This window comes from Acyrthosiphon pisum, chromosome A1, assembly GCF_005508785.2.
Source record: "Acyrthosiphon pisum isolate AL4f chromosome A1, pea_aphid_22Mar2018_4r6ur, whole genome shotgun sequence".
NCBI classification, from domain to species: Eukaryota; Metazoa; Arthropoda; class Insecta; order Hemiptera; family Aphididae; genus Acyrthosiphon; species Acyrthosiphon pisum.
The window spans coordinates 45,398,011-45,408,650 of record NC_042494.1 but is presented as its reverse complement, the minus strand read 5'-3'; the positions used below and the strand labels follow the sequence as shown (position 1 = coordinate 45,408,650).

The 10,640-nt window shown below is 28.1% G+C and overlaps 1 long non-coding RNA gene across 1 annotated transcript; it reads left to right on the top strand.

The window, feature by feature from the left end:
• The first annotated feature begins 6,439 nt into the window (after window positions 1-6,439).
• LOC115033720 lies at window positions 6,440-7,451 on the top strand. Its single transcript, XR_003839023.1, has 2 exons — window positions 6,440-7,181; window positions 7,311-7,451. It is a non-coding gene; the product is annotated as an uncharacterized LOC115033720 (long non-coding RNA).
• Window positions 7,452-10,640: the final 3,189 nt, after the last annotated feature.

Genomic DNA, 10,640 nt, shown 5'->3' with positions numbered 1-10,640 from the left:
CTTTGAAGTAGGTAAACCAACATTCACAACTCTCAAGGTATTAATACATTTTATTATCAACTCGTAACATTTTAAGGAAATTCACTAATACTCTCAGTTAAATAAATAAATTATTTTTCAACTAACATCCTCCTCTATGTTTATGATAACTTTTAAGTGTCTTCCATTCTTTTGTAGTCAAAAGTTTTGTTCCTTCATTTTTTTATGAAACTAATCTATCAAAGTTCTCCTTTTTACGTGGTGAAATCCTCATTTCTTAGTTATGACTTATGAGTGGACCATTCTCGGTTCTTTCCTGCGCAAAATAGTTTTTGCTATATGTTGTACATTTGTAAAACGGTGACAAACACATGCGGATCCTCTTATAATAGGATAAACGGACGTTTCGCCCCCGCCGTTTCGTCCCCGTCAAAAAAACCAGTCCACGGACGTTTCGTCCCGGCAATTATTGAGATAGGACGTTTCGTCCTGGAGAGTTATTAGCCATAGGACGTTTGGTCCCCGGCATACTTTGATAATCTAAATGCATTAATTTTTAATGAACAATTTAATCTTTAAATGACAATACTACAAACTATACAAATACATAATCACAATTGTATTAAGTCAACACAAAATTTAGTAAAAAATAAAAATTAATAAATTAAAATTAAATAGGTACTATAATATTAAGATAAATTATATATTTATTTTTAGGTCAACTGACTTATGTTTTTTAAATAGTATAAAATGTCATTACCATCATTATATTGAAATCCCGTGCAATATGATTGCAATTTCTTTTCCTTAAAACTAACTATTTTCGGTTAGGCACTACAATACGAACAAAATATAACTGTATACAGTGAGTATGTAGAATTGTGGAAATAGTAAGTGTAAAACATTTTATTGAATAGGTTTATCTTAATAACTTTTGATATAGGTACTAAATACTTTATACCTATTTGAAAATCCCATCATTAAATTAATCAATGTTATAAAATAAATTTAGAATTTCAGCTCACAAACCTGTTTGGCTGTATAGTGCACGAACAATCTTTATTACTTACCTATAGCCTATAGGTATTATTATAGGTACTGTATTAGCAGTGTTGTGAAAAATACTTTTTAAAAGTATTTAAGTAATTACTCAAATACTCTTAAAATAAAGTAGTTAAATAATTATATAATATTATATTGTTATAATGTTAAAGTGAAACCACGACGGCATGGTATTTTTATTTAACAAGAATAATTATAAGTAGAAACAAATTAAGGATTAAAAGAATAAAAAAAGTATTTAATAAAATATTTGAATAATTTTACTTAATTTAACTCAAATACTCTACAACACTATATATTAGACATTATAGAATTGTTCATTAAAAATAAATGCATTTAGATTATCAAAGTATGCCGGGGACCAAACGTCTTGTGGCTAATAACTCTACAGGACGAAACGTCCGTGGACTGGTTTTTTTGACGGGGACGAAACGGCGGGGGCGAAACGTCCGCCATTCTTATAATAGCTGTTATACTACTTAGTACGGTTTCTGATTTTCTGCAGGTGTTATTCATTTTATTTCTGAAATAATTCCAAAATTGTAATTGAACCATAATCGTGCTCATAATATTAGGTATCATCAATAATTAATCATAGTGTTTATAAAGTAAAGTTACTAAAATAATAGGTCTATTATGAGTACAACATTATATAACATTTATTGGCCAGAACTTTTTCACTAATCGAACTTGCAAATTTATAGTAAAAATTAATTTATATTGATGTTGATATTTACTATACCTAGGTACTAATAATATTAATGTTTTAAATTAGGTTTTAACACAAAAATAACCATGGTATTGAAAAACGAGCCCAAATTAATGTCGAACATACCATTATTAAAAATGATCGGGTTCTACCAAATATTGAATTCACGCAGTCAAAAAGTGTTTGGTTGCAATATTTTTAAATGTATAGCTACAATCGAAGCATGCATTCTCATTGCAGGAGTATTTGCGTTAATTTTAAACGCATTCTACTTTCTGAGTGACATAAACGAGGCTACGAGCTATTTCACGATGGGTGTGATGGTTTCGGTTGCAACTTGTAAACTATTTTACATAATTGGTTACTCAGATACCATATGGAATTGCTTGCATATAACGTCTGTTGAATATTTATCCTATGAGTATCACAGTAGATGTATGATTGATGTTGGTCGACAGAAATTAAAATCGATTTTGATCATTTCCATGGTTGTGTGGATCACAACCTCTATAGGATGGTTATTGACACCGCTCATTATACAAAACTCTTATTTAAGAGTAGAGGTGAAAAATGAGATTTACCATTACCGCACAAACATAATGAATTTAGTTTATCCGGCAACCGATACATTTTACAATGACCATTTTATAATGTTCTACATTATTGAATTTATAGTACCGATTGGTTTTATTCATTGTACATTAATATTCGATATACTTCTAATTTCAATGTGTAGTACAATCGCATGCTATTTAAAGACTATTGCAAATTCATTCAGTACACTTGGAAACATAGAGAATCACTGTATGGGTAAGTTATAATAATTTGTGTTTTACTTACATAACAATATAGTTAGGTACCTATCTAATCTATTGGGACAATGTATTTTATTTAGATAACCCAAAGCCAACAGTAGGACACGATGAAATGAAAACATTAAATAATTTCAAGATTATAATTCGGGATCAACAAAAAGTTATACAGTACGTGTAAGCTCTCATTTAACCCATAGTAGTATGTACAGGTATTTACATATTTTACAATGCTTCTAAGTTGAATACTTATAAGAAATTAATAATTATTTGGTCCTGGAATTGTGTGTTAAAACATATTTTTATATATTTGACTTCGAACAATATTCTGATTAAGAACCTATAAATTTCATCATTACGAGTAGATTTCTATAGCTAAATAATGAATAGATGTCACTTATTTTACGAAATAATTTCAATTTAGTTCAATGTGGTATGTATTTTTTTCTCTTTATTACTAGTTCTTTACAATATATGGAATTGACAATGATGTAAAATTTAAATAGTCTTATTAAGCAGATATAGTTGATGTTAAATGATCCATTAATAATATCGCACAGACTACAGAGTGCGTTTGGACTTTGGAGACTGAACTTCATATAATTTCTAAAATAATTATTTAAAAAAATTAAATCTAAATTTAGATAATGGTATTTAATGGTATTGCTTGGAGTAAGTTTTCGATTGTAAGTACTGTCTGAGATGCTATGTGGTTCGTATACCTTCCAATAGTCGACCACCACGACCGGAAACTTTTTGGTCAGGTCGCCAACGAGCCAAAGTTTTAATGATGTTCATTGAGCTGGAGCATCGTGGATTTATCTTGTTAGACCTTTTAATTTATCATATAACGGAGAAGTGTTGTTGTTATTGAAGAGACAGAAAAGAAGAAAATAAATAATTATTTACATTGATTTGACGGGTGGTAATTTTTATAGGTTTAATTTTAGTGCTTTAAATGCCGAACGGCATTAACACATACTGAAAGAATAAATTTTTTATATATAATATTATACAATATGCATTATACAAATAAATTATGAAACATGGTATAGGTATATTATATTATTATATAATTTAAGTAATAATAATAATAATAGTGAACATAATATCTGTGGCTTGGTGCAAGAAGGACCAATGTCACATTTTGACAAAATTGAGATTATTTACCAATGTCATTAAAATTTGCTTATGTTACATGATTTAAAAGGGCTAACGTCTCTTATGCTGTATGACCAAATTAGATTTGACATTGGCCTTTTAGCAATAATCGATAAAATAATAATCAATTTAATATTTACTATGTGCCTATGTCGACATTGGCCACATATTATTATCTATATAGCCACGATATTGGCTATTTCGAAATCAATTAATAAAGTTTATTTATATAGAAGTTACTAATATTAAGTTCAATTGAATTTAATTATTAGGTTTTCATAAAAAACTCGAGTCATTTAATTATTATAAACTGTTTATTTTAAACTTTAGTTTTTGGCCAATGTCAAACCAAAGTAATTTTATTATTTTTTCTGGGGGGGCCAATGTCCAACTAAAACGTACATATTTATACTTAAAAACAAAATGAGAGTCATACAAGGAAATAAAAACAAATGTAATTAAGTAACAGAATTTTTGGAGTTCAACCATAAAATTTAAGATTTTTATGTAAATTTTAAAAATTGGCCTATTAATATTTTAATTTCCTGTACATTGTCAAAATATGACATTGGCCCTTCTTGCACCAAGCCACAGATATATTTTACCACTTAACATTTTTGCCTAGCTCTAAGAATATAAGGAACTGTATGTTGAGTTGCCTAAATGCAATAAGTCAGGCCCCACTAATTGCTCTAGGACTTTACTGAGTGGGGTCCTTCTGGGTCTATAACAATTATTATAGCCAACATTTTCATTAACAGATATTTTTATTAAATATATTATAACCAATGTAAATTTATTATTCTTTTAAAAATGAATAGGTACAGTAGGAGGAACTATTTTTCGCCAAAAACATATTGCATAGGTACATAATTTATTATTATTATATATCTAGGTAGAAATTCATAATTCATAATTATTATATCATATTTTATATTATAATATAACTAACTATTATATAAGTCAATACTAAAATACAGCTGTGTATAAGTTAATAATATAAATAAGTTCATGACTAAATAAATTGTTTATACAAATATTTTATTCCAGAAATATGAAAAATATCTACAAAGTAATTCGACCAGTTATACTTCTTCAAATATCTGCTGCAACATCAATTATAATATTACTATCCAGCATGACAATAATGGTTAAATTACTCCAGTCTATATAAATACGTATTTACATACAACATTTATTTTTTAATTTTCAGAATTATTTTGATGGTCTATCATTGATATCTCCATTGAACTTCAAATTTATGTCGACAATGTTAACATATGCAATGCATATGTATTTGGTATGCTACTTACTTAACGATATAAATGAACAAGTACGTATATATGATATTAATAAACCTAAACTTACCGATGTATGTTACACAATTTTTTGTTTGATAATTTATTTAATGTAAAAACACAATTTGTAGTAAAAAATAAGTCGAAACACAATCAATAAACATAGTATTCAACCCCAGATAAGGCAGTTATGTATCATTTTTGAATAACAAGAATATATTAATAAAATTTTTTATCATCAATTAATAATATTTCTACAATACCTAGAATGATTATTTTTGGTGGAATGCTTTGATAGTGTGATTTACAACCACCTCATATATATTACTATTATAATTTATAATCCTTTATATTATTTTTATTATTAGGTGGTTTATATTAGGTATATTAATTTACAACTTCATCAGCATCCAACTTCTCAATTTCGGTTGCAGTCAAACTTTGTCCTAAGTTTGAAAACATTTTAAATTGTTAAATGAGTTGAGGCGTATAATTGTTATAATGCAATTCTCCTTCAACGCAATATTAACTATGATCAGTTGTAAAGTTTGTAGAAAACTAAAAAATGAAATTTTTCCATTGTGTTTATGTTTGAACTATGAAGATGTGATCATGGAACTCCATCATACTAATAATGCCCTAGAAGGATGACATCATGTGTTTAATTTATCGATTAGCACATACCATGCAACAATATGGAAATGTATTATTTTTTTTTTAATTAGGTAACATATTAACTGAAGCCACGTTTGAGAAGTTAGATGCAGGTAAAGATAACCCATCCAAAATAAAAATAAAAACATTTCTGCACCAGGATTCTCGGATGAAATGATACTGGATATAATAAACTAGATAAAACGACGCGGAATTATCTGTAATACTATGTATTTTTATTAGAAACCTAATCATCATTATTAATTTTTTTGAAAGCCATGGCTTTCAATATATATATCAAAATCGGAAAATAATACGTTTATCATAGACATATAGTATTTAAAACATAATACTTTTATATTTTGTTTTAATTTTGTTTTAGATAGATTCATTGAATTTTGCATTGTATAGTGGTAATTGGACAAGCAAGAGTTTAAAATATAAAAAAATGATACTGTTGGCTATGTGTATGAATAGTGCCATCAGACTGAAAATGCAAGTAACTATGACAAGAATAGTGAATTTGGAACTGTTTGCAGGCGTACGTGTAGTCTTAATTATTTGTAAATAATAAATATAATTATATTATACGTATATAGGTAAAATATAGGTACAACTGCGTATCTGGTACCTACCATTATTTCTACTAAATTGGCTCATGCTTAGGATACTACGTTTGTAAAACTATTTCAATAATTTATGTTTTTTTTAATGTTTAGGTTATGCGGACAACGTATTCAATTATATCGGTGTTTTCAGATCAGTATGCAAAAAATAAAATATAATTAGTATTAAATATTAATAATAGTGAATTACCTAAAAATCATATACATCTGGTAACAATATAAATTATATAATACAAACAGTTGACAAAATTTGATAGTTGTTTTTAATCATAAATATGTACCGAAAAAATAAAAAATAATTATATTAATTGAATACTTTTAGAACTTTAGAATATTGTAGAAAGTAGATCTTAACCAAAACTGGGAATACGTAAAAATTGTTATTACCGGCGCTTTTGAAAACCACTGTGAATTTTGACCTCTCAAAAGTACCAACTAGATATACTTTCCCATCAGAATATATGCTAAAATTGAAAACCTAAGCATTATTTCTACTAGAGAAATGTATACAGATAGAAAAAAACCACACATCATTGTAAAATCGATGCAATCATCGCATCGCTCTGTTGTATGTGCCAATATTACTTTCTACTTAAATAGTTTAATGTTTCATATTCGTAATAATAGGCCAACGAAGCAAATGAGCTGAGGCAGCACTTTGTAAAATAATATTTAAGAACGTATGCACAATGGTAGAGGGACAGTGCGGGTTCTCGAAGTGAGGCCCGTATGTTTGTAAGCGATCCATCGAGACTCGTATTTTTGTTTGTTTGTGTTTAATAAAGTTATTTAATAGTGTGAATATTGTCATTGATTATTTTGTGTACCATCGAGAGATAGGTTTACGACAACTTGGAATCTAAAATGGACACCTATGTAGGTATGTATACATACAATGTTCTAAAACTGATTTTTTTTGTGTTTTTTGGACTATTTTATGGTTTGAAGGCATTTTTCGTAAATATTATAAGAACATATATGTTAAACTATAGCTTAAACTCCTTTGTAGGGGCGGCTCCAGACTCCAGAGACATGGTTATATTAGGTTAGATTTCCAGACAAATCTTGATTTCACAAAATACGAAAATAATTTTTTGTCTGGAAATCTAGAATATTACAATCTTCAGTCAAAATACTGATAAAACTACACTATGATATTGTTAGTTAACAGTTAATAATCATTGCATCACCATTCGCCAGTTAATTATTTGATAATATTAAATAAAAAAAAGCAGGTAAGTAGATGTTGCTCTGCTGTACATTAGGTTACAATTGGGTCTCTGTATAATGGATTGTATTAAATTTGAATTCAATGATATCATATCATTATATACGAAAAACGATTCTGAGCGGAGACGGTTTGTCAGTCTGGATATTTTATATTGTTATTATTTATTTTATCATGTAAGTTGAATTAATATTATAATATTGTGATATTTTTATTCGTTTCTATGGTGATAAACAAAGCGTTGGAAATTAAAATCCCATTTTTAGTGGTTTTTTGTCATTTTTCAGTGGTTTTTCCCGTGGCATTAAATAATTATTGAGAAAATCGAAAAATGACCTGTCTAAAGTACCATCTTGATCCAATTCGCTAAAAGATAAGGTACTATATGTTGAAATCGAAACACTCCTTCTGGTAGAAATTTTGTATACAGGATAAAAAAAAAAAATAAACACCATTGTAAAACCAATAGCTTCCTCGCTCCGCTCAGAATCTAAAATTGTGTGGCTTATAATAAATTCTAACTGTGATGGCCAGCCATTAATCATTATACCCGCCGCGGAATAAGATGATGACTGCGCGGCGGACCGTTTTGCGTCCGTTTCGCACAGCCGGTTTTTGATTGGTTCCCCGAAACCCCTGGTGCGGTGGAGGAAGTTGTTTTGCCTACGCGACCAGTCATCTTATTCCGCAGCGGGTATAGTTTTGGAAAATTTTATACATTGAATAGTAGAATAAGAGGTTTTAAACACTATTATAAATGTATTGATAATTGTGGGGGGTCACAATACATGGTGAAGATTCAAATAATACTGTAAAATACTAAATATGCATGGGCATCAGTCGTATGGAATCCAATTGGCTGAACGTGGATTCCGAAATAAGCTATATTATTAAATTATATAATAACAACCTTAAATAATATATACATTTTTAAACAAGAACACAAATTTGAAATTATATATAAAATATATAAGCTTACACGCTGGGTAGTCCAAAATCCAAGGACACTGATTAGGCACAATATAGCTAATAAAACGTCATAATAATTATAATATGCCAATCAGTATTTAATTAATTATTGAAGTTGCGTGTTAGGTAGCCCTGTATAATATATGTTTATCAAAATTCGTGAACAATGTGCCGTTAGTAGGTATAGACTGAGAGTTAGTGTCGTAAGACTGCTTATACAAGTAACCTTTTTTGTGGTTTTATACATGTGTTAACAATTAATATTCCTAAATAAAATAATTTTTTTTCTGTCTGCTAAGGACCGATAATAAGTAATTATAATCATCATTTTATGAATACTATTAACTGTTTAGTAATAATTATTTTTATAAAACTTAATATTTGATTATCGAAAATCTTAACACAAGGGATACCATACTAGTTACATAATATCCGACTGACTCAATTTCCAACCAAATAAAAATGGTAAATTTGTAGTTATACCTAATTGCTTTGTTTTAAGTTGTACGATGCCTTTAAATGTCATGACGTAACCAAATAAGTGATTGACTAACAACGCGAATTTATTTTATTCATATTATTCTACATTTTAGATTCTGAGAGGAGCAATGAATATATTGATTTTTATAATGTGTGTTTTTTTTATTTTTATTTTTTGTGTCTGCTGTGTACACGATAAGTAGTCGAAAAAATGCTTCGATTTTAAACTTCAGTATCTTGTTCGACGAAAAAGTGAATCTAGTTGATGCATCGGGGAGGTCAAAATCCCATATTCCCATTGGTGTTCAACAACGCCGAGAATACAAAAAAAGTGGGTAAGTGGATGTCGCTCTGCTGTACATTAGGTTACAAGTGGGTCACTGTAATGGATGGTGTTACATTTGAATTCAATGATATAATATAATTGTTTAAAAAAAAATCATGTATGGAAAACGATAATATAGACAGTTGATCAAACTTTCAGTACCTATCTACGGTTATTCATTTTTTGGAATTTTAAACCCAAAAAAAACAAAATCAATTTTTCCAATAACCGGTTTAACGTACAAATTCCAGTATTTTCTAAATTTGTTTTTTTCTTTTTCTCTACGCTGTAGAAAATGTTTAAGGATATTTTTAACTTCTGGCCGCCCAAAATCCAAGATACCAACAAGATTCACTTTGCTATAAAAATGTGGTGCAGTAGATAATTGAAACATTTTTACTGCTCAAAAAAATTACGACTAACACAAAAAAAATTTAATAAATAAATAAAATGAAATAAAACCAATCATTGTAAAATCAATACATTCATTATTCCACCCAAAGTCTAAAATAAATACTTATAGTGTTATTTATTATAGATAAGTACTGTTATATATTGATTAATATTAGGTTTTAACTAGAAAATAACCATATGGTATTGAAAAACGAACCCAAATTAATGGACATGAAATATTATGAAAATGATCGGTTTTTTTTTTTTATATCATTAATTATTAACTACTTATAATAGTTCAGTTTACTTATAAACCTAAATATTATATTTTTATACTACACTATAAAATAAAACCGTATCTATTAACTGTTGTATCCTATAATCAAGTGACACGAATAATTAACCATTTAATACATTTAAATGCATAGGCGTGCGCACAGGGGGGGGGGGCGGCCCCCTCGGCCTCTGGGTTTTTCTTTAATAAATGTATAGATATTTATATTATACTAGATAGCGAACATTTTTACATTTTACATGAAAAAAGTGAAGCCAGTTTTAATCTCATAGTATAGAATATAGATATTTGTAAATAAATTTAATAAAGTTATTATTTAATCAGTTATCATCGACCAAATGATTTATTTGTATCATAGAATACTTAACTATTCATTCTGATATTAGCTAGCTGACTATTTTTGTTATCACAGTTTTACTATCAACTACTTTATTTATATATTTACGTTATTTCACGGTTGTATCTTAAGTAATTATTAAAATATTTTAAAATAGTAATTACAAATAAAGGATATTTTAGACCTAAAAAACATAATATTCTTATTACCAACATACAAATTTTACATATTATACATAACTAGTAAATAAAATACTTTTATAATGAGTGAAAAGAAGATCATATAACAGAAAAATAATCGTTAGTTCAAATT